The 24,017-nt window shown below is 37.7% G+C and overlaps 1 protein-coding gene across 1 annotated transcript in view; it reads left to right on the top strand.

Annotated features, from left to right (window-relative positions):
• The first annotated feature begins 15,237 nt into the window (after positions 1 to 15,237).
• The window catches only part of LOC115224447 (cdc42 homolog), an 88,865-nt gene continuing 80,085 nt past the window's right edge, over positions 15,238 to 24,017 (top strand). Inside the window, exon 1 of the mRNA XM_029795349.2 lies at positions 15,238 to 15,402. The gene's annotated coding sequence lies outside the window, so the exon portion shown is untranslated. The remainder of the gene's footprint in view (positions 15,403 to 24,017) is intronic.

Genomic DNA, 24,017 nt, shown 5'->3' with positions numbered 1-24,017 from the left:
TATGCTCTGAGTTCAACTTCTGCTGAGGTTAACTAACCTTTTCACTGTTTCAGGGTCAATAAAATAAGTACCAGTTGAACACTGGGGTTGATGTAATCCATTTAACCCCACCCCCTAAAACAGCTGGCCTTGTGCCAGAATTTGAATGAATTATGGCTGTGAGCTGGCAGAATCATTAGCAAAACTGATCTTTAATTTTACTGATCAGGATCAGTAAAATTAAAGATCAGTCAAGCACTGGGTAGGATCAATATAACCTACTGTATCCCTTACCCAGAATGTGTTACCCTGTGCCTGTATTAGAAAACATGGTCTTGATATGTTCTTACAGTTTGCATCTCCGGTCTGGAACACTCAGCATGTTTAGAATATCGATCTATTGGAAGCTCTCCAAATACATGCAACCAGATGAATACTCTCTGCTGATTGCTTACCATATATTGGCTTCAAATTTTGGCACTGGGCCAGAAATTTTAGGGGAGGGGATAAGTCAGTAACATCAACCCCAGTATTCGACTAGGACTTATTTTATTGACCCCAAATGGATGAAAGGTAAGTTCAACCTTGGTGAAATTTGAACTCAGAACGTTGAAACAGAAGAAATGCTGCTAAGCATTTTGCCTGGCATGCTAACAATTTGGCCAGCTCACTGCCTTAACTCTATAGTTTTAATAATAACATTAATAACAGTTTCAAATTTTGGTACTATGCCAGCAATTTTAGGGGAGGTTTAAGTTAGTAACATCAACCGCACATTCAACTGGTATTCATTTTATTGACCCTGAATGGATGAAAAGCAAGGTAAACCTCAGTGAAATTTGAACTCAGAACGTAAAGGCAGGCAAAATGTTGCAAATCATTTTACCTGGCATGCTAACAATTTGGCCAGCTAACTGCCTTAAATCTATAGCTTTAATAACATTAATAACAGTTTCAAGTTTTGGTACAGGGCCAGCAAATTTAGGGAAGGAGTAAGTCAGTAACATTGACTTTTTATTTTATCGACCCAAAATAGATGAAAGGCAAGTTCAAACTCAGTGAAATTTGAACTCAGAACGTTAAGTCAGATGAAATGCTGGTAAGCATTTTGCCCAGTGTGCTAACAATTTGGCCACCTCTTCACCTTAGTTACTTACCATATATTAAACATGTTTCTTTGGGCGTCAGCACATCAAAGCTTCGACATTGAGTGGCTAACTTGATACACACCCATAAGATTATCTGGTATCTTTTCAACAACAACTTTGGCCGCCTTTTTGAATTTAGTATCTATGCCTTCCATGGAATATGTTTATTATAATCTCAAAAAAAAAAAAAAATAGCACAGTACCCATGGCTTTTGGAACATTTTTTTTTTAAACTCGGAGTAACCAAAATATGGAATAAACTACCCATGTCAGTTGTTAACTATCAGGTCACTGTATCCTTCAAAATTTTCATGTTTTAGGAAGTTCGTGAAGAGGACACCCAACATGCCAAAACACCCTTTACTCTTTATACGTCTTGTTCATTTTCTGTCTTCTTGCTGTGAAGGCACGTGATTCAGTGGTTAAGGTATTCGGCTCACAATCGTAAGGTCATGAGTTTAATTCCCGGCAATGCATTGTGTCCTTGAGCAAGACACTTTATATTACATTGTTCCAGTCCACTCAGCTGGCCTAAACGAGTAGTACCTGTATTACAAAGGGCCACCCTTGTCACATCCTGTGTTACACTGAATCTCCTTGAGAACTATTGGGTTGTCTGGAAAGTTCGTGCCAATTTTTAATGGAAATACTTGCCATTACATTTTTAATCAACCAAATATGAACCATTTTGTTGCACAATGCATCTCCATCTTTCCTTTAACTTGAAAATACCCTCTTCCCAGAATTGAGGTGGTTTCATGGCAAAGAATTCAGCAAGGTATCTTTTTACGTCATCCAAGGAATTGAAATTTTTACCATTAAGACTATTCTGCAGACACCTGAATAAGTGGAAATCCAAAGGAGCAATATCTGGTGAATATGGAGGGTGGGGTAACACATCCCAGCCGAGCTGCAGTTATTTTTGCTTGGTTCCCAAAGCATCAAGTGCCGAAAATGAACTTTCTTATCTTCCATTTTAAAGGGTTACAGAATTAACACAGGTTATATGAACATAAACCTTCTTCCACGAAAAGATAGCTTAAACTGTGCTCTAAATGGAGGTGTAGTCAAACCCTATTTTACAGACTCAGCCATGTTCTAAAATAAGTTGAAAGGTAAGCTACTATAAATCAGCACGGACTTTCCGGACAACCCAATACATTAAGGATACACATACCTGTGAAGTGCTCAGCCACTTGTTCATTAATTTCATAAGCAGGCTGTCCCGTTGATCGGATCAACTGGAACCCACGTCATCATAACCAACAGGGTCCCAATGGCAGTGACAGTGTCACTGTGTATGTACTGTCAGCTGTTGTCTCCCTTCACTTATTATTGCTTTCTGTCCCCCACTTCTATTCTTATCTCTTTATTGCCGACAAGGGGCTAAGCATAGAGGGGACAAACAAAGGGATTAAGTTGATTATATCGACCCCAGTGCATAACTGGTACTTAATTTATCAACCCCAAAAGGATGAAAGGCAAAGTCGACCTCGGCGGAATTTGAACTCAGAACGTAATGGCATATTATAAATACCTGTTTCTTTTACTACCCACAAGGGGCTAAACAGAAAGGAGAAACAAACAGATTAAGTCGATTGCATCGCCCCCCCCCCCCCCAGTGCATAACTGGTATTTAATTTATCGACCCCGAAAGGATAAAAGGCAAAGTCGACCTCGGCGGAATTTGAACTCAGAACGTAACGGCAGACGAAATACCTATTTCTTTTACTACCCACAAGGGGCTAAACACAGAGGGGACAAACAAGGACAGACAGACAAACAGATTAAGTCGATTGCATCGACCCCAGTGCATAACTGGTATTTAATTTATCGACCCCGAAAGGATGAAAGGCAAAGTCGACCTCGGCGGAATTTGAACTCAGAACATAGCAGCAGATGCATTACCGCTAAGCATTTCGCCCGGCGTGCTAACGTTTCTGCCAGCTCGCTGCCTTCCCACTCCTACTCTTGTTATACGACTTGTAATACACCTAAGCACTGCATTCATTATTGTTATTGTTATTGTTCGTATCAGGCTATTATTGCTGTTACTTACTATATCAACAGTAGGATGTTTGCATAAAGATGAATTAATCTGTGATCTCTTCTGATATAAGTTCAGATATGTGTTAGATTGGACTTTATGTGTTAGATTGCTAGATAGATACTTAGATGTGTCACTATGGGTGTGTATGTACTTGCACATAGGTATATTGTGTGTGTGTGTATCTATCCCCTGGGTCACATAGACCTCTGTCATTTCCTCTGCCATCTTAGGCACATTGTGTTGCCTTGAATAAATATTTCTGTATCAAAATACTGAGATTGGTACGGAATGCAATCACTCATCTCATCACCACAAATCCCTCCAGTCACCGTCACTCATGCCTCTATCACTCATACTCCTCACTCCCCGTACAGCAGAGACATGCATTGTTGAAGGGTCTTTAGATGTCTTAAATTCATGACACCTTTCTTGTATTGGTGCCATGCAAAAAGAAAAAAAAGTGGTGGGAGGGGGGACTCAATACATTCTGTTAAGTGCCGGGAGCTAGAAAGGGTATGAAGCTATGGAATCGAACCAAAAATGAAATGTAAGCATGGTGAGGTTCCACAATCCATATAAGGGAGTATCATCATCACCATCATCATGGTCATCATCATCATCATCATCATCAAACATCATCATCAAACATCCGTTTTCCATGCTGGCATGGATTGAACTGTTTCACTGAAGCTGGTAAGGCCAAGGGCATTACCAGGCTCTGTTGTCTGTTCTGGCATGATCTTTATATCTGGATGCCCTTCCTAATGCCAACCACTCCACAGAGTATACTGGGTGCTTTATATGTGGCACTAGCACTACACACACACACACACACACACACACACACACTGAGGTCTTCTTAGGTACAGTGATACACTAGCAATGTCATTCCTTTGTCTTCTTCATTAATATCAGTGTCTTGAGATTGGCCTTCAATAATTCGTCCCATGTCTTCCTTGGTCTCCCTCTTCCACAAGTTCCATCAATTTTTTAGTGATCACCACTTCTGTATGCAACCATCTTCATTCATATGCACCCCCAAATATATGCTAACTCTGGCTTTGCCAACCAATCCAACCCATGCTAGCATGCTGGAAAAAAGAGTGTAAAAGGGTGATGATGATTATATTCATGGCATACATACATACATACATACATACATACATACACACACACACACACATACATACATACATACATACATACATACATACATACATATACACACACACATACATACACACGCATCCATACATACATACATCCATCCATACATACACACACACACACATACATACATACATACATACATACATACACACATATATACATACATACATACACACACACATCCATCCATACACACATACATACATACATACATACATACATACATACATACATACATACATACATACATACATACATACATACATACGAGAGGGTGCTGAAAAGTTCCTGGCTTTGGGTAAAAGAAAATACAGGAGGATCAGTTAATTATGGTTTTATCCAACATATTTCCCTCTCAGATTCACACACTTATTGCAGAGGTCCTTCAGTTTTTCTAAACCCTATAAAAGAACTTGGAAGGTTAGACCTCAAACAAGGCCTTGTGTGTGTGTGTAGAGAGAGAGAGAGAGAGAGAGACAGAGACAGAGGGGAGAGTTATAAGGTAATTTTCTTTTGCTTTTTTCCACTGTTATTTGAATTAGCATGAAAAATATTTTTATTTTAATGTTTTATGTTGTTGTTTTTTTGTCACTTTATTTTCTCTCAGCAACTTTTGTTTAATGTATTTGAAATTTGAATAAATTTTACCTCTTCTCACACATATGACAATGGAGTACTATGCAGAGCAAAAAAAAAAAAAACCTGAACATTTCGACACCTGATCTTCTTCACTTTGGGTCAAGGTTCCGAAGCTACACAACCACTCAAAAACATTTGTGCTGTGAAGCTGTGAACAGGAAAGTTGCTGTTAGCAAAAGAACTGTACAGAAATGGCCTTTGTGCTTCGAGGAGGAGAAATTTGACTTCACAGATTCTCCCCATTCTGGCCATCCCATTCAGTCCAATGAGGATTGATTGAATTGAGTTCAACCACAAGGAACTACACCAGTCCACTAAAGCAGGTGGGCAAGCAGATGGGATGCTCTTATGATACCATGAGGGGACAATGGGCAAAGTCAATGAGTAAAGTCCAAAAACTCAGTGTGCTCTGAGTTTTTGGAGTTTAGCTGAACAAATCGGCCCTAGGACTAATTCTTTGTAAGCCTAGTACTTATTCTATCAGTCACTTTTGCTGAACTGCTAAGTTACGGGTACGTAAACACACCAACATCGGTTGTCAAGTGATGGTGCGGGGACAAACACAGACAAATAAACACACACACACACACACATACATATATATATATACTACACTACCTTTGCTTATTTTGATATATATATATCATCATCGTTTAACGTCCGTTCTCCATGCTAGCATGGGTTGGACGGTTCGACCGGGGATCTGGGAAGCCAGAAGGCTGCACCAGGCTCCAGCCTTATCTGGCAATGTTTCTACAGCTGGATGCCCTTCCTAACGCCAACCACTCCGTGAGTGTAGTGGGTGCTTTTTACGTGCCACCTGCACAGGTGCCAGGCAAGGCTGGCAACGGCCATGGTTGGATTGGTGCATTTTACGTGCCACCGGCATGGAAGCCAGTCGAGGCGGCACTGGCTTTGGCCACGGTTTGGATGGTGCTTTTTACGTGATATATATATATATATATATATACACGAGGCGAGCTGGTAGAAACGTTAGCACGCCGGGCGAAATTCGTAGTCGTATTTCGTCTGTCGTTACGTTCCGAGTTCAAATTCCGCCGAGGTCGACTTTGCCTTTCATCCTTTCGGGGTCGATAAATTAAGTACCAGTTACGCACTGGGGTCGATGTAGTCGACTTAATCCCTTTGTCTGTCCTTGTTTGTCCCCTCTGTGTTTAGCCCCTTGTGGGCAGTAAAGAAATATATATATATACACGATGGGCTTCTTTCAGTTTTCGTCTACCATATCCACATGTGCTCTGAATGAATGAGACAAACTCAGGTGTGGCTCTACCACTCTGCTAGACAGAGTTTTTATCACACCATCACCAAGTATGAAAAATAATTCTTTATGTCAATATGAAGCCAGGGAAAGAATGACTGAGCATGCGAGCAACACTTCATACCAAACCAGAACTGCTTCCACCGAAGACAAAGATCTGCATTTCGTGGGATTGGGAAATGACTAATCTACAACGAAATACATGAGAACATACACAGACAGACAAGTTTCATATTGATAACTGAAATGATTTCTGATTTGAAGACTTTTAACTGCTTCATACGCCATCTTGTGTCTGCTGTTTTATTCAAATAATTGTTGTACATATATGTCAATGCAGAAGTTCCAGGTAATAAAAAATATGGAAACACACACACATGCCTAGATATGTGTATCTCTCTTTTTACTCTTTTACTTGTTTCAGTCATTTGACTGTGGCCATGCTGGAGCACCACCTTTAGCCGAGCAAACCGACCCCACGAGTTATTCTTTGTAAGCCTAGTACTTATTCTATTGGTCTCATTTGCTGAAGCGCTAAGTTATGGGGACGTAAACACACCAGCGTTGGTTGTCAAGCGTCGGTTTCACTGCCTTTACAATGCTCACAAAGCAGCAGTCTTGATTTCGGCATTTTGATATCTGGCATGAATCCTCATGATCCAGGTAACTCTTTTTCTAATATTCAGATGACTTCCAGTCCACCCACTCTCTCTCTTTCGGAGAGGCACTGAGCAGCTATACGCACACATACACACACGGCAGTAACTCCCACCTACCGAATTCAATCACAAAGCTCCGGTCGGCTCAGGGCTATAGCAGAAGACACCTACCCAAAGTGCCATGCAGTGGGACTGAACCCAAAACCATGCAGCTAGGAAGCAAGCTCCCTAACCACACAGCCATGCCCGCATGTCAGCTAATTTCTTCTCAGCTACAACTTTAATCTTTATGCTCTCCACTGCTGTTGACTGTTCACCAATATATTGAGTTGTTACTGAAGCAAGAAACAAAAAAAAATCATCAAATACAGCTGCTTCCCCTATACATGTGTGTGTTTGTGTGTGTTTACTCTCTTTTACTCTTTTACTTGTTTCAGTCATTTGACTGCGGCCATGCTGGAGCACCGCCTTTAGTCGAGCAAATCGACCCCGGGACTTATTCTTTGTAAGCCCAGTACTTATTCTATCGGTCTCTTTTGCCGAACCGCTAAGTTACAGGGACGTGAACACACCAGCATCGGTTGTCAAGCAATGCTAGGGGGACAAACACAGACACGCAAACACACACATACATATATATATATACATATATACAACAGGTTTCTTTCAGTTTCTGTCTACCAAATCCACTCACAAGGCATTGGTCGGCCCGGGGCTATAGCAGAAGACACTTGCCCAAGATGCCACGCAGTGGGACTGAACCCGGAACCATGTGGTTGGTTAGCAAGCTACTTACCACACAGCCACTCCGCGTTTATTGTATTTTTTTTATTCTTTTACTTGTTTCAGTCATTTGACTGCAGCCATGCTGGAGCACTGCCTTAAAGGGTTTTATTTGAAGAAACTGACCCCGGGACTAATTCTTTTTTAAGCCTGGAACTTGTTCTATCGGTCTCTTTTTACCAAGCTGCTAAGTTATTGGGACATAAAGAAACCAACATCAGTTGTTGAGTGATGGGTGGGGGTCAAACACAAACTCAAAGACATAAATACACAAATACATACACACACACACACACACATACACACACACACATACATACATACATACATACATACATACATACATACATACATACATACATATATATACAACAGGTTTCTTTCACTTTTTGTCTACTAAAACCACTCACAAGACTTTGGTTGGCCCGAGGCTATAATAGAAATCCAAGGTCCCACACAGTGGGACCGAACCTGGAACAACGTGGTTGAGAAGCAAACTTCTTACCACACAGCCACCCTTCAGAAGTGGTGCTCCAGCATGGCTGCAGCTAAATGACTGAAACCTGTGTGTGTGTGTGTGTGTGTGTGTGTGTGTGAGTGTCTGTGTGTCAAGTGATGGTCGGGGGACAAACTCAAATATATACATACATATATATATATATATATACAAAGAGCAATAAAGATTCAAGTTAATTTAAAAAAATTTACTTGAATATGGTACCTAACTTAGATGCACCAAAAAAACTATACTGATTTAACAATACAGTATGTGGGGTGATTATAAGCGAGAAAGAAGCAACAAGAATGGATAGGTATTTAGTACGATCGTTTCATACAAGGACAGGTTTTATTAAAAGTTGCAAAGATTACAGCATATAAACGAGTCCCGTACTCATCAGCTAAAATACATGTAAGTTCTCTAGACATCCTAGTGTTTGAGGCTATACTCATGAAGTAATGTAGATAATTAAACAGATTTCTAAAGTTCATTAAAGTTCTTTAAAGATGATGTACAGTCTTATCACAGAATTTTAAAAAAGTTTTGATAGCATCACAGAGAAGGTGACCTAATCCATATGAATTTCCATAGATATGATGAGGGATTATATACTCACAGAAGACAAATTTATCCATTGTTAATTACAACGAGGTGGGTCTCAATTCCTGCTTATTAGCATTACAGAGAGGGTGAATTAATCCTTTGTATGTATGCACAGATTCCAATGGTGTAGATGTAAATTTCCAGAGAAATGGAGATGAATTTCATATTCACAGGCGATAAATTTTACAATGGTTGAACACAATGAGGTAGGTATCAGTCCTTGTTATATGATTAGGTGTTTGCCACATTAATCACATTACTGCTATTCACAAGAGGCTGTAGCTATTTAACTCTTAAAGGCTGAAGGGCTTACTAGATCGGCCAAGAATAGAGAAGGGAATAGAAGAAAAGAGAGAAAATAATGGAGGAGGGAGCAAAAGGGGGGGGGGAAGGGGGACTAAAAGAGAAGAGAAAAGGAAACAGAGAATAAGAAGAAGAAAAAGAAAAAAGAGAAAAGAGAAAGAAATAGGAAAAGAAGGGAAAAAAGAAAAAGAAAAAGAAAAAGAAAAAGAAATCTTTAGAAATCTGTTTAATTATCTACATTACTTCATGAGTATAGCCTCAAACACTAGGATGTCTAGAGAACTTACATGTATTTTAGCTGATGAGTACGGGACTCGTTTATATGCTGTAATCTTTGCAACTTTTAATAAAACCTGTCCTTGTATGAAACGATCGTACTAAATACCTATCCATTCAAGAAAAAAGAGAAAAGAGAAAGAAATAGGGAAAGAAGGGAAAAAAGAAAAAGAAAAAGAAAAAGAAAAAGAAATCTTTAGAAATCTGTTTAATTATCTACATTACTTCATGAGTATAGCCTCAAACACTAGGATGTCTAGAGAACTTACATGTATTTTAGCTGATGAGTACGGGACTCGTTTATATGCTGTAATCTTTGCAACTTTTAATAAAACCTGTCCTTGTATGAAACGATCGTACTAAATACCTATCCATTCTTGTTGCTTCTTTCTCGCGTATATATATATATATATATATATATATATATATGTATATATTTGTGTGTGTATGTTTTTGTGTTTCTTTCGCTTTCCATCTACCAAATCCACTTACAAGAGTGCGTGTATGTGTGTGTGAGTGTGTGTGCACGCGTGCATGCATGTGTCTGTCTTTCTGCCTGTGTTTGTTCGCCTCCACCACTTGACAGCCAGTTTTGGTATGCTTACCTCCCTATAACTTAGCAGTTTGGCAAAAGTGACTGATAGAATAAATACCAAAATTATAAAATAAGTAGAGAAGTCAATTTTTACTGAAACAAGTGAATAATAATAATATTCAAAAAAAGAATTGAAGGTATATGATGGCAGTCAACAGTCTAGAAATGACACTGTGACATTTTTGGGTTTAGATAAATTTATATGCCAATGGGCATAAGAGAAATGTGATTTTTCAAAATTGACCCTTTGTCTGAAAGGAAAGAGATTTTCTAACAGTTGAAATGTCTCTTCCCTCTCGGGCAAAAGGTCATTTCTGAAACATCTGTACCCTTTTATTTTTGTAGCATACCAATTTATACAAATTCATAATCCGTGCCATAATATAGGATTATCCTCTTCGCTAATCACCAAATCGAATCATACCAGTTTCTTATGCAAAATGTAAGACATTGAAGATGTCTCTCTGAGTTGACCTCCACATTGAGAGGTCACAGCTCTGGTGCTATGGACAAGTGATTAGGAAAGTCACAGGAAAGAATCACCAAGATGGATTCTTCAAGCTGAGCCAACTGGTCATGCCTGGGAATCCGGCCAGAAAGTAACACCAGCTGCTTCTGATGGGACACCATGAAGGAAGTGCATGAGGACACCTCACAGGAATAGTGGGAAAAGAAAATGGATGGATGGATAATAATTCTGGTTTTGGAATGTCACTCACATCATCACCATCATCATCATCAAAATCATCATCATCACTTAACATCTGTTTTCCATGCTAGCATGGGTTGGATGGTTTGACTGGAGCTGGTAAGGCCAGAGGACACACCAGGTTCCAGTGTCTATTCTGGCATGGTTTCTACAGCGGGGTGCCCTTCCTAATGCCAACCATTTCATAGAGTATACCGGGTGCCTTTTATGTGGCACCAGTGCTTTTAACATTGCACCAGCACAAATGCTTTTTATGTGACACCAACACCAGTATCAATTCTGTTGTTGCAAAGCATGTATTTTAGTTTTGGGTAAACGCTTAGAGATAAGCTCTTTATAATGATATTGCAAGGAGATTTTCTTTTCACAGTTCATCATGTGTCACCTTAAAGTATGTCACTGCTGACATTCACGTCAAAAGTTCACTGTCACTGATTCAGGATGGTATTGTTTAACCCTTTAGTGTTCACGTCATTCTGCTAAAATTAAGGCTTTTTTATCCATGTTGTTTTGAACTAATAATGCATTATCTTGTAGCTAGGAGATTTTGATGAGGTTGCTGTTAATTTTTAAAACGAAATTGTAGGGTTGGTGTAAGAAACCAGATACGGCCAGTTTGAACATAAAACAAGCAGAATACTTTTGGCCGGATATGGCCGGTTTAAATGCTAAAGGGTTAATAATATATTTGTCTCTCTTTTTTTATTTGTAAAGACAATACAGTAAGATTTGAGAGATATGTAGCTACTATTTCTTGTTGGACCTCCTGGTGCTGTCCATAGTGACAGAGGAGCTCAGTTCATGAGTATGGAAGGGAGAAATTTTCTGAACCCACTAGGAATTGTACAAAGCAGAACCAAACCATTTAGAATTCTACAAAGTAGAACCGTCCCTTACAACCTTAGAGGAAATGGACTTCAAGAGAAAACAACTGATACAATATGGAGGTCAGTAGTATTTGCCTTAAATTTACAGAATCTTCCAGAAACTTATTAGAACTTCACTCAACTTCATCTCTACTCTCAACAGTTGCTAGTGAAACTGCTTTTCATTGCTCTTTGTCTTTTAAGATATTGTCCTTCAATCAGTGTTCTCCAGCATTCCTGCCTAATATTTTCCTGGTCCTGTCTTAATAAAAAATACCATGGCCACATGTAAAAAAAAAAAGTGATCCTTTCACTTTCGCTTAAACTACTTGGATGTAATGTTAACTTTGCTTTCATTCAGAAAACTCTCTCTCTCTCTCTTTCTGAGTTGCCATGGTATCAAACATTTCTAAGATAAAAGGTTAAGCTAGCAGAAGTTAGACATACTAGATTCTAATCTTAATAATGTTTCTGGCTCTCTTTCTTCATTTTACGATAATACTCTTACTTAAGAGGGAGATATTTTTTCAGTAACCAAGGCAGCGAAATTATTTCGTTTAGCCCTGTCAGGTTTCACTCTTATACATAAATGTCACTATTCAAAGTGAACAACAAAGACACTGGTGATACTTAACCCTTTATCAGTCAGATTACTCTATCAAGTGCAATGATAATTTATTCACATTTTTTTGAATGAATTATCTTGTAGCTCCAAAAGTTCGATGATGTAACTGTTTATTTTTAGAATGACATTGTGGAGTAAGTACAGGATTTGGCCAATATAAAGTTAAAACAGGTGGAACATTTGGGCTGGATCTGGCCAGTTTAAATGCCAAAAGGTTCATCTCTGGCTGGTTATTTGGAAATCTAAGAGCTGTGTTATCAGTAGTTAAATAGTCTTGTTGTTTCTTATGACATGAAATGTAAAAGTAAAAATAAAAACAAAAGATCAAAAGAAACAAAATAGAGAAAGAGAGAAAAAGATAATCAGGTTTATTGGCTTAGTGGTTAGGTTATTTGCTTCACAATCATAAAGTTGTGAGTTCAATTCTTGAGGTGCATTACACTTTATTTCATGTTGCTTCAGTCGCAGGAGTGGCTGTGTGGTAAGTAGCTTGCTTACCAACCACATGGTTCCGGGTTCAGTCCCACTGCGTGGCACCTTGGGCAAGTGTCTTCTACTATAGTCTCAGGCCGACCAAAGCCTTGTGAGTGGATTTGGTAGATGGAAACTGAAAAAAGCCCATCGTATATGTATATATATGTGTGCGTGTATGTTTGTGTGTCTGTGTTTGTCCCCCTAGCATTGCTTGACAACCGATGCTGGTGTGTTTATGTCCCCGTCACTTCGCTGTTCGGCAAAAGAGACCGATAGCATAAGTACTGGGCTTACAAAGAATAAGTCCCGGGGTCGAGTTGCTCGACTAAAGGCGGTGCTCCAGCATGGCCGCAGTCAACTGACTGAAACAAGTAAAAGAGTAAAAAGAGAGTAAAGAGTCCACTCCACTGGCAAAAACTGGTAGTACTTGTATTTCAAAGGGCCGTCCTTGTCCCATTCTGCATTATGCTGAATCTCCCTGAGAACTATGTTAAGGGTACGCAGGTCTGTGCAGTGCTCAGTCACTTGCACGTTAATTTCACGAGCAGGATGTTCACTCGTTCGAATCAACTGGCACACCATTGGTTGGGCAAAACCTATAGTAGTTCACTCATCCAAATCGAAAAGAAAACGAAAACTGTAATCAGTGGCATTCCAGGCGTGACTATCCCACTTTTCATTTATCTAATAGATAATGTACTTATATCATTCGAAGTATTTTAATCCTCCCTATTTTTTCTTATGACGTTAGGATGAAGAGGCGGTCACTCCTGGATGCAGGTAGGAAGAGGAACAAAATTTCCCCTGGTTTTTCATGCCGACTAATTTAGGTGAGGCCTGCCAGAAATGTCATTGTTTCCGAGTGCCGATACCCCTTGTAGGATGTGATACGAATTAGATTTAGCTGCTATTTCTATGGTATTGAGCGATCACGCAGAGAGGGCATGAGCAACTTCTTTTGAGAAGCGGGCTGCAGTTTGCCCATACAAAGCAAAGTCTTCAGTGTATGTGGTTTGTGGGATCGACCGCGTCCTCTGCTTCATTTTTTATTAAATTATTCATTCTCATTTAATTGTATATATTTTAATTGTTTTTTTTTTGTTCATAGGTTTCGTCTCATTCGATACCCTGACCCCAATGTTTGTTTTGTCTGTCCTCGTATCGTCCCCTCTTTTTCTCAACCTCATTGTTAATAAAGAAATTGGGCAATCTTTCGTCTCTAGTAGACCTTTCCGTCGATTTCCGTAAAAAACTTCTTTTTTTTTTACATATGGACTTGCGGGAACTTTTGAAGTAATGAGAGCGAAAGAGACTAAGAGAAAGCGATTGTATGACGAGGAAGTTCTTTTGAAGTTACCGTGCATGGGAGCATTGATGGACATGTATGTGTGCGTGCGTGTGTGTGTGTGTTTGATGGGGTGTGGGAGACAGACAGTATGTTGTGTAAGTGAAGTGCTTCTGTTAGTGTGTGTGAAGAGACAGAGTAATGTGTGAAAGAAAGAGATAATTGAAATTTTTTACTCGGTGTATGTGTATATGTATGTATATTACTTCAAAAGTTCCCGCAAGCCCATATGTAAAAAAAAAAAAAATTTTACGGAAATCGACGGAAAGGTCTACTAGAGACGAAAGATCGCCAAAAATTGACTAATGTAGCGGGTTCCTTGTCGGCTCGTAAAAATAAAGTTACAAAGTACAAAATAGAAAATAATTACATCGTGGAAGAGCCATTTTAGTAATTTAAAAAAACACACACACACAAAAACATGCTAAATTCACTTTTAACTTATTTCTGGAAGTGTCAAAAGTTTTCGTCTCCCGACTGCGACTTAGTCACTGACACAGGAAAAATATACTGTGACCCTTGGAGAATTTAAAGTGAATTTAACAATTTTCGTGTGGTTTTTAGTTGGCTAAAATGACTCTTCAAAGATTTTTCAAATTCAACACATCAGTGCGGCGCGGACTCAGATCAAATCACTTGCTAGACAAGTCCCAACTCCGAAATTTCGGAGGGAAAAAAGTTAAAAAAAAAAAAAAAAAGAAATTCGGAAAGTCGAAGTAGGATGCCCGGCCGACAAATCGAAACCCGAAACCTTCAGTGAGAGAAGGCAGGGGTGGGGGAAGAAGAAGGGGAGAGAAAGGAGGGAAGACTGAATAAAAATTATTTTGCACACACACACACACACACGTGTGTATATGTGTGTGTGTGCAAAATAATTGTGTGTTTGTGTGTGCGTGTGCTTCTTTTCCCCCTCTCTCTCTCTATATATATATATATATTATATATATATATATACACATACACATATATATATATATATATATATATATATATAATATATATATATATATATATATACACATACCATATATATAAAGATATATGTATATGTATAAATAACTTCTTACGTCATCAGTGACGTTCGGCGCATGTGCATCCATCGCCTCTCACCGTTCCTCTGCCGAGCGAAGGCAACTGTGTCGGAGGAGAACCGGGCGACTGTCTACTTCACTGTAACAGCGGAACTCTATCTCTCTCACTTCCTCTCTATCCACGCGCATTGCTATCCAGCCACTCCCTCCTTAATATATATCTGTCTGTCTATATAGCTCACTCACTCACTCTCTCTCTCTCGCACACACATACACACACTCCTTCTCTCCCGTCTGTCTTGTGAGTACACGGAAAAATCGCAAAAGAGAAAAAAAAAAAATTTTCTATCGAAAATTTGTTCAACAGTAAGTATCTGAACATCTTTTCCATAAACGACATCGAAAAATAAGAAGTAAATAACCAACAATAAGCTGGTGTCTGTTTAATCTTGCCTCTATTTTACACCATTTAATAACGACACACACACACACATACAGATTTATACACACATACGCATACATACGTATACACGCACACACTGATCTATACACATGCACACACACAAAGTCAGGCGGTGCTCTCATGGCCGACATTTTACATTAAAGTAGCCCGTCCTCGCCTATTTGCCTCTCGTTTTTCACCTCTCGCTTCTTTTGTTATACCCACATCGATGTATATTGACGATTATATGTACATAAAGTGCATAAATATCCGTGTATTCGATCTTGTATACGTGTTTGTGTGTGTCTAAATTTTGTCGGTTTATAAAGAGGTCTTTATTTCAAAAATCTTAAGAGCCTCGCCTAGCCCTGACCTCCGCTTATAAAAATCTCTCAATTAAAATACTTATTTGCTGTTATTTTCAATGTCTTTTATGTATGTATATAAATCGAAGTTGTCTTTAACTTGGAAATGTTAAATATATACTAAACAGTTGCATACATATGTAATTGTGTGTGTGTAGAAAGCTAAATTTCTCGATTTTTAATATTTGGATATTTCCAACAGAAATCTTGAGAATACTTCGATGCATGACTTGGTTATCAAAGTCAGTTTTATGTTTCTTAAATTGAAATTATTAAATATGAACCAGTCTCAACAAACCTGTGTGTGCGATTGGTGTAAAACTAGATATATATCCCTATAAAACCACACACAAAATGTAACCCCTTTTCGCTTTCAACTGTATGTATAACACTACACACACACACACACACACACATATATATATATATATATATATATATATATATATATATATATATATAAAGCTGTGTGTGTATGTCTAAATTTCTCAGTAAAACATTTTACTTTCATCCCATTGTGAATCCTAATCTAATCTTGATGGAAATTAACTAAATAATTTTATTGCTATTTAATTGCTATATATATATATATATATATATATATGTATGTATGTATAGTGATCGGGAACCAGTAAATATTTTTGAAAAACAATTAAAGAAAGCACTGACAGTTTAAAGAGACATTGGTTTGGTCTCAGCTTTTTTAACCCAGATGTAAAAACCGAAAATATTACTGGCCTCACCCTTTTCCTATTAAAATGAATTTTATAATTAAAAAGGAACGGATGCTGTGTCGTGATTTTAAATCTTTAATTCTATGTATTTATATATTTTTGTATTGTGTATTTTTTGGGGGTTTTTTTTATTGTTTAAATTAGCGAAATTGATTTAAGGCGGTACTTTGTGTGGGATTAAAGATCGCCTTCGTCTTATCTCGTATGAGGAACGTCTTTTAAGCTAACTACTAAATTTTGCCTAGCTTTTTTTTCTTTTACCGCAGTTTACACATATCTTTCCTACGTATACTTTCATTGGCACATACATACAATCTGTGTGTATCAGTCACTCCCTAACTTCAGCAGTTGTGTATGTCATATATATATATATATATAACCTGATTGAGCGCAGTAACACATGCATAGTCAATCTCTATCTAAATGTTTAATTGCTGTGTGTATGTTATACACATCTATGCAGTGTGTTATATGTATAATTATATATATATATATATATTTAACACTGTCAGATATTCAATGAAGGGCTTCAGCTTTTTAGGGGAATATTCCGTTTTATTGTATCACTGTTTAATTTGCTCTTCTGAAACTATATGGATAGTTAGATAGAGATTGAGAGAGTATATATACTGTGCGTGTATACTGGGATGAAATCTAATATATTACATATACATACAAAACTGATTCCACTTCAGTTCCTCTCGCACACACCCATACAGTCAAGCACAGAATTAGAAGCCGCCCTCTCTCTCTCTCTTTCATATATATATATATATGTATATATATATATATATACACACATACACACTCGCTCTTGATCTTTCGAGAATCAACTGTTAAGATGTTACTTTATTTTTGCTTCCATTTCTTCGCCGATTCTAATTGTCGACCACCGCCACCGCTGGATATAGTCTTCATTCCAGTCTTGTACACGAAATAGATGCTACGTGTGTACCATAACGTTCAAAGCTCAAATCTTACCCCAGGTCAATTTTCGCCTTTCATACTTATGACGATAAAATATCAACCATGCACTCTGCCCTTCCTTCCTTCCTTCCCCAAATGCCGGTCGTTTGGCATTCCCTCAAATATTAACTTATAAAAGGTTCAAGAGGAACCTTAATGGCTTCAGTCTCATCGTCAGTCTTGGTGGGATGTACAGGGACCCTCCTAGTCCTATGAGCAATGCCCCTTCCTCCAGCCCGGACAAGTAAATTTTAAAAAATGGGGATCAAGGGGGTCTTTCCGGGGCTGTATATAATTTGCTATAACCTTTTGAAGGTAGGAGAGGTCTCCATCGTGATCAAATCCAATGTCTAGAACAAATAAAATGGTTTTTTGTTTTAACAATGTTGCTTCAGAGACTGTCTTTGATTTTCACTTCTCTTTTGTCGTTCGATATTTAAGACAGAAATGTAAGATATTTAATGAAATACCATGGCAAATAACCCTCTTCGCCGACATACACACACACATTCATACACATATACAAGCAGAATAAAGCTGAAGATTCAGTTACATTTTCTACATATATACACACACGTACATATCTATCCCCCACCCTTACGTATAGTCATACATATATACAAGCAGACTAAAACTGAAGCTTCAATTACATACATCTAACACACACACACACACACACACACGTACGTATCTATTCTCCGTACACACTGACACACATGTGAGCTGGTATGAGTCATTTATTAGCCCGCCGATTTGCACAGTCCACTGAACAAACCATTTGAACGAAACCTTGGTTCAAAGATGCAATGCTGTTTGGCATACATATTATGATGATATATGAATACACGCACATAGTAACAACATATATATGCTTCAGAAGTAAGGATGTCATTTCGACATCTATGAAGAAAACTCCGTCCAAATTAGTGCCGTTGTGCATGCGCGCGATTATTATTATTATTGTTGTTGTTGTTTAAATCCAGTCTGATTTTTATATCAAGTGATTACATCTGCTTGATTGCATAAACATTGCATTTTTTTAGGTTAATCTGTATCCTTGGCGGTCCGTCCACTTTCGTTTATTCACAGAAATTGATACTATAATGATGCCTGCAAATTCTATCGAGGATGTCACTCACAGATTGATTGCTGTCTTTTAGAATTAGTAGCCAAAATCCCTCTGAAATCACACCCGAGGAAGGATGGATACATTGGATGTGGTCCGGAAAGTGTTGGGATGGTCACGGCTGGAATGCTTCTTTTTTTTTTTTTTTTTTTTTTTCGTATTAATCATAGGTCTTATTGATCAAGGTTGACGACCTTGAGGGTAAACAACGTACCCTAATTTCTCTACCTGGGGAATGAATTGGTGTCGGGTCTTCTTGGAAAGTTGACCTACGGTAGACTGGCGGAAGGTAGTTGATTGTTTCAGATGCTATGCCTCAGGCTGTTTATAGAGGTTTGTAAATCATAGAGGGCACTACAAGCTTTTGAATTAGCTAACGTCTGACTTTGCAGTGTTAGCCAATTACATATATATATATATATGTGTATATATAGTCAATAAAAAGTAACTGATATATGTATGTAGTGTTTGTGTGGTTATAACGTTTCTTATATTCTGGAGTGTAGCTTATGATCTGGTTTCGGTTTCAGTTGAAACCGTTTCGTTACAACTCATTATATTTAAGAAAAAACTCGAAAGTTTAGTTCTTTCATATACAAATGAGCAGTAGTTGTAACAGGCTGTGTGTGTGTGTGTGTATGTATATATATATATATATATATATATATATATGTGTGTGTGTGTGTGTCTATATATATATATATATCACAGACACACACACACATATTTATATACACATTCGTACGTATAGAGACAATCTATCTTTGCTCTCTTCTTAGTCACACATATTTCTAAATATGTTGACTTTTTTTTATATTTGTCGAATGTCACAAAGTGTCAGGCAGAAATGGCTTTTTCTGTTTCACAGGCACGCGCACACGCTCACTCGTGTACACACCTCATTCTACAGTCTCTGTCATCTGAAGCGAGCAGCGGTGACCCTATCTCACCATCCCATGGTTTTTTTTTCTTCGACATTGAAACATTCAGCTTTTAATGTCTCATTGTTTAACTGCGATATATTGTTCTCGCTTCCTCTTACACACACACACACACACACACACACAGCTAAAAATCAGACGCAACCATAGATGTTATAATAATAATAATAATAATTGTGTACAGTGCTCAGGTGCACTACAACATTCCGGGGCTGTATATAATTATCTTCATTGTCTTCTTCAAACGTAGTTAATTCAAGAGTTTATTCAGCCCTCTACAATTTTTTACGATGATTACATAAAAAAAAAGAAGAATTAACGCTCATTCTATTATGATTTTTCCATAAAGCGGGGTGGGAGCAATCTTTATTAACGAGTAAAGAACAAAAAGAAAAACGGTTGTCATTTGTGAACACACCCTCTTTTTTAATACACATTTTTTTAAAATTCGTAATGTTGTCTTGTAGGTCAGTCGAAATATTTATGTATCCCAACTTCCTCTCGAGTTGTGGAAAACTGCTGATCAAGGAGGCAGGCGGTAGTCGCCTTTTTAGAATTTAGTGTGTATGAACAATAAATCCATTTTTAGTGTTTGTAGGGAGACTGTCACGGGGAAAATTCTGGTTCAACTTCAGGGTTTTGAAATCTCGATCGTTTTAAATCAGGGATATTTTTTTTTCCATCAAGCAGTTTGGTTTGATAGATTACTCAGTTCTTCAGAGTTGTTTTAAAAGCCAAGATTTTTTTTTTTTATGTAATCTATATATTTTTGTAGCATTGAAGAAGTTTCTCCCTGCTGCAATCATATTCGTTTTATCTTGCAAGGCATTTAGCTATTTCGTTAGATTTACACACACACACACACAAGTGTGTGTGTGTATATATATATTATATATATATATATATATATATATATATATATATATAAATATAAATAATGAATCTTGCAACAGAAATTCATAAACATATGTATACATAATACATATGGAAAATCCCTCTGCTATAAGAAATCTGTCGTCAATATATGTAACTTGATTTACTTAACCAAAACATATACTGCAATTTAAACCAAACCCAAGACTTCTATTTTGGTTCACGTTTATTTATTGGTGCAAGTTTGCTGGATGAGTTGAATATTTACTTAACATGTATCAATTTGCATCAGTCTGCTGTCAGCTGTTCTTTCAGAAAAGGGGAGAGAAATTAACATTAAAAGATCAGGCTTCATTTGAGATTCAGTTTATATATATATATATATATATATATATATATATATATATATATATAATGTGTGTGTGTGTTTGCCAAATGTAAAAAGAAGAAGAATACTAAATTGTGTGTCTAGTGGGGGAGAGGAATAGTTGAGTGCAAAATATCTTTGAAGGTCTATCTCTCATTTCTTTACTCAAAGTTTGATCTTGTTTTTTGAAATATATCTATCCACTTGAAAGAATTTCTCCAAAGATTTTTACGTGTAGAATCTGACAAGTAAAATACTTAAGTTTTATTTATTTCAAGCATTTGATGCCATTGTATCAGGCCTCTCCAGATAATAGCTTTTCATATAATGTTATGTTTTAATAGATTGGGAATGGTCCAGCATCAACTATTTAGACCCTTTGGGGCTCCATATAAGCTTGTTGAAATTGATGTGTAATAAACTGGTTATACTTTTGATGTGCATAATTTTTTTTTTTTTTTTTGAATGCTAATATTTATGAGAATACAATGGGATTTTTAAAAATATCAAATGACTATGAGGGTCCATCTCAGTAAAATAGGAATCAAAGGGATCCATAGGTAAAAAAAAAAAAATATGGTTAGGGACCACAGATTTAGACATTCAAATAGTACTGCTTTTCTCTCTGATCGATTAAAATTTGAAAATCCAGCACTTAAATTTTTTATATAAAGTTAGTCAAAGTAAATCTAACTCTACTTTTATGAAATATAATGGTTTGTGTTATTGAATTATTAAATCTGTTATATTTCTTGTAGGAAACAGTCACCTGGAAATATTGTTAACTTCGCAAACATGTCTAAATTATAGTGGGTTTTTTTTCTCATTTCAAAAAAAAAAAAAAGAAAAAGCATCAGATTTGTCATGTTAATGCCAATTCCAGGTGTCTACAATGTTTTATTTTCTACTAATTTACAGTAGTTTGAACTGTGAGAGACTAAACTAGTTTAAAAAGAAATATATAAAAGTTCTGCTTTGGGCAAACATTGTTAAAACAAGCCTTCATTGGTGGACAAAACTGGAAGTGTTATGGTTCTTAGTAAAGCAAATTCTGAAGGTAAAATTGCTTCTGGATTAAACCTGAAAATTGGAGGCAGAAATTAATCCATAGGTTATAAGGTGGCAAGTTGGCAGAATTGTTAGCACACCGGGGAAAATGCTTAATGGCATTTTGTCTTTACATTCTGGGTTCAAATTCCACTAAAGTCGACTTTGCTTTTCATCCTTTCAGGACTGATAAAATAAAGTACCAGTTGAGTACTGGGGTCAGTTACATTGACTTACTCCAGCTGCCGAAATTGCTGGCCTTGTGCCTAAGTTTGAAACCGATATTACTTTATCACTGTATACAAAGTGTAAAGATATTTGCCTGTTTAGTTCTTTGCCGTTCTTAGAACTGAAGATTTGTTTTGAATATTCAGACTTATCTAAAAATCTTGAATTTTCCATTTTTTTCTATCTTCAGTTTAATATTTTCATTGCCCTTTTCTTTCCTTAGACATATTATCCAATGTATTAGTTTCTTTTATCTTGTTCAAGTCATTCGACTGGCCATGCTGGGGCACCACCTAAGTTATGGGGACATAAACAAACCAACACCAGTTCTCAGATGGTAGTGGTAGAGAAACACAGACACCCTCTCTTGCATGGCTCAATAGTTAGAGCATCGAGCTCAATCCTGAGGTGGTGAGTTTGATTCCCAGACCAGGCTGTGTGTTGTGTTCTTGAGCAAGACACTTTTTCATGTTGCTCCAGCTCACTCAGCTGTAGAAATGAGTTACAATGTCACTGGTGCCAAGCTGTATCTGCTTTTCCCTTGGATAACAGTGGTATGAATGGGTGACGCTGGTCTTCCATAAACAACCTTACCTGGATTTGTGCCTTGGAGGGTAATTTTCAAGGCACAATCCCATGGTCATTCATGACTGAAGGGGGTCTTGTGTGCAATGGGCTTCTTTCAGTTTTAGTCTACCAAAAAACCCCACACCATGCTTTGGTTGGCCTGGGGCTTTTGTAGAAGACACTTGCTCCAGGTGCTACACAGTGGAACTGAACCCAGAACCATGTTGTTGGGAAGAAAATTTGATTCGTATGGACAAACTTGCAAATGATTTTGTAACTAAAATTTTACTAACCCACACTAATTCTATAAAGTATCTACCATGCAGTGTTATCCTTTTGACTGTTAGTCAAAGGCAGTAATTCATTACTTGGGCAAAAGCACCCTCTTGGGGGCTTTGTGAGCTTGCACGAAGGCCCCATGAGTGGTGCAGGGTGTTTAGAAGTGTTATGATTTTTGTTTAGAAATACAATACTTTATACTAGTTTTTTGAAAATCTGTTTAAAATATTTATCAGGATTAAGGAGCAGAAACGATTGGTGATGCTCTTGGGTCCAATATAATTTTGTTATGCGAGCCCTTTCCTTTTTGCAATTTCCATAAAAGAAAATATAACACAAGCAGCTTCACTCCATGAAAATATGTAGTGGCATATGCTGAATGGGGTTTAAGAATATATGGATAATAAACCACTGGGCAAAGTTTTTTTTTTCTTTCCTTTTCTTTGTAAACCATAAGTAGGGATCATTTGATGAAAGGATGGGAGCACTGGGCTCCAAAGCAGTTCACAACCACTGGTCTTAAGGGCTGTTGTTTAGACCCAGCTCAGCCCTGCTCAAAAGTGTTCTGCCTATGCCCATCCTATATAGTAATATTTGCCATTTTTAGATTGATCCTGTTGTAGGTAAGCCCTGATTGGGCTGAGCTATAATTAAAACTGTTCCTGATATTACCATCCCATCTTTTATCAAATTTAGTTTATCTTGGACTAATGTTTATTTTTTGCCCAGCACCGCCTCAACTGGCCTCCGTGCTGGTGGCACGTAAAAAGCACCATCCGATCATGGCCATTTGCCAGCCTTGTCTGGCACCTGTGCTGGTGACACCCACTACACTCACGGAGTGGTTGGCGTTAAGAAGGGCATCCAGCTGTAGAAACACTGCCAGATCAGACTGGGCCTGGTGCAGCCTTCTGGCTTCCAAGACCCCAGTTGAACCGTCCAACCCATGCTAGCATGGAAAGCGGACGTTAAATGATGATGATTTCTAGCTGGTAACATACCTGCATAGAGACGGTTTTAGAGAATAGGAAGAAAACTATAGAAAG

This window comes from Octopus sinensis, linkage group LG25, assembly GCF_006345805.1.
Source record: "Octopus sinensis linkage group LG25, ASM634580v1, whole genome shotgun sequence".
In the NCBI taxonomy this organism is placed as follows: Eukaryota; Metazoa; Mollusca; class Cephalopoda; order Octopoda; family Octopodidae; genus Octopus; species Octopus sinensis.
This window is presented reverse-complemented; position numbering and strand designations above follow the sequence as displayed.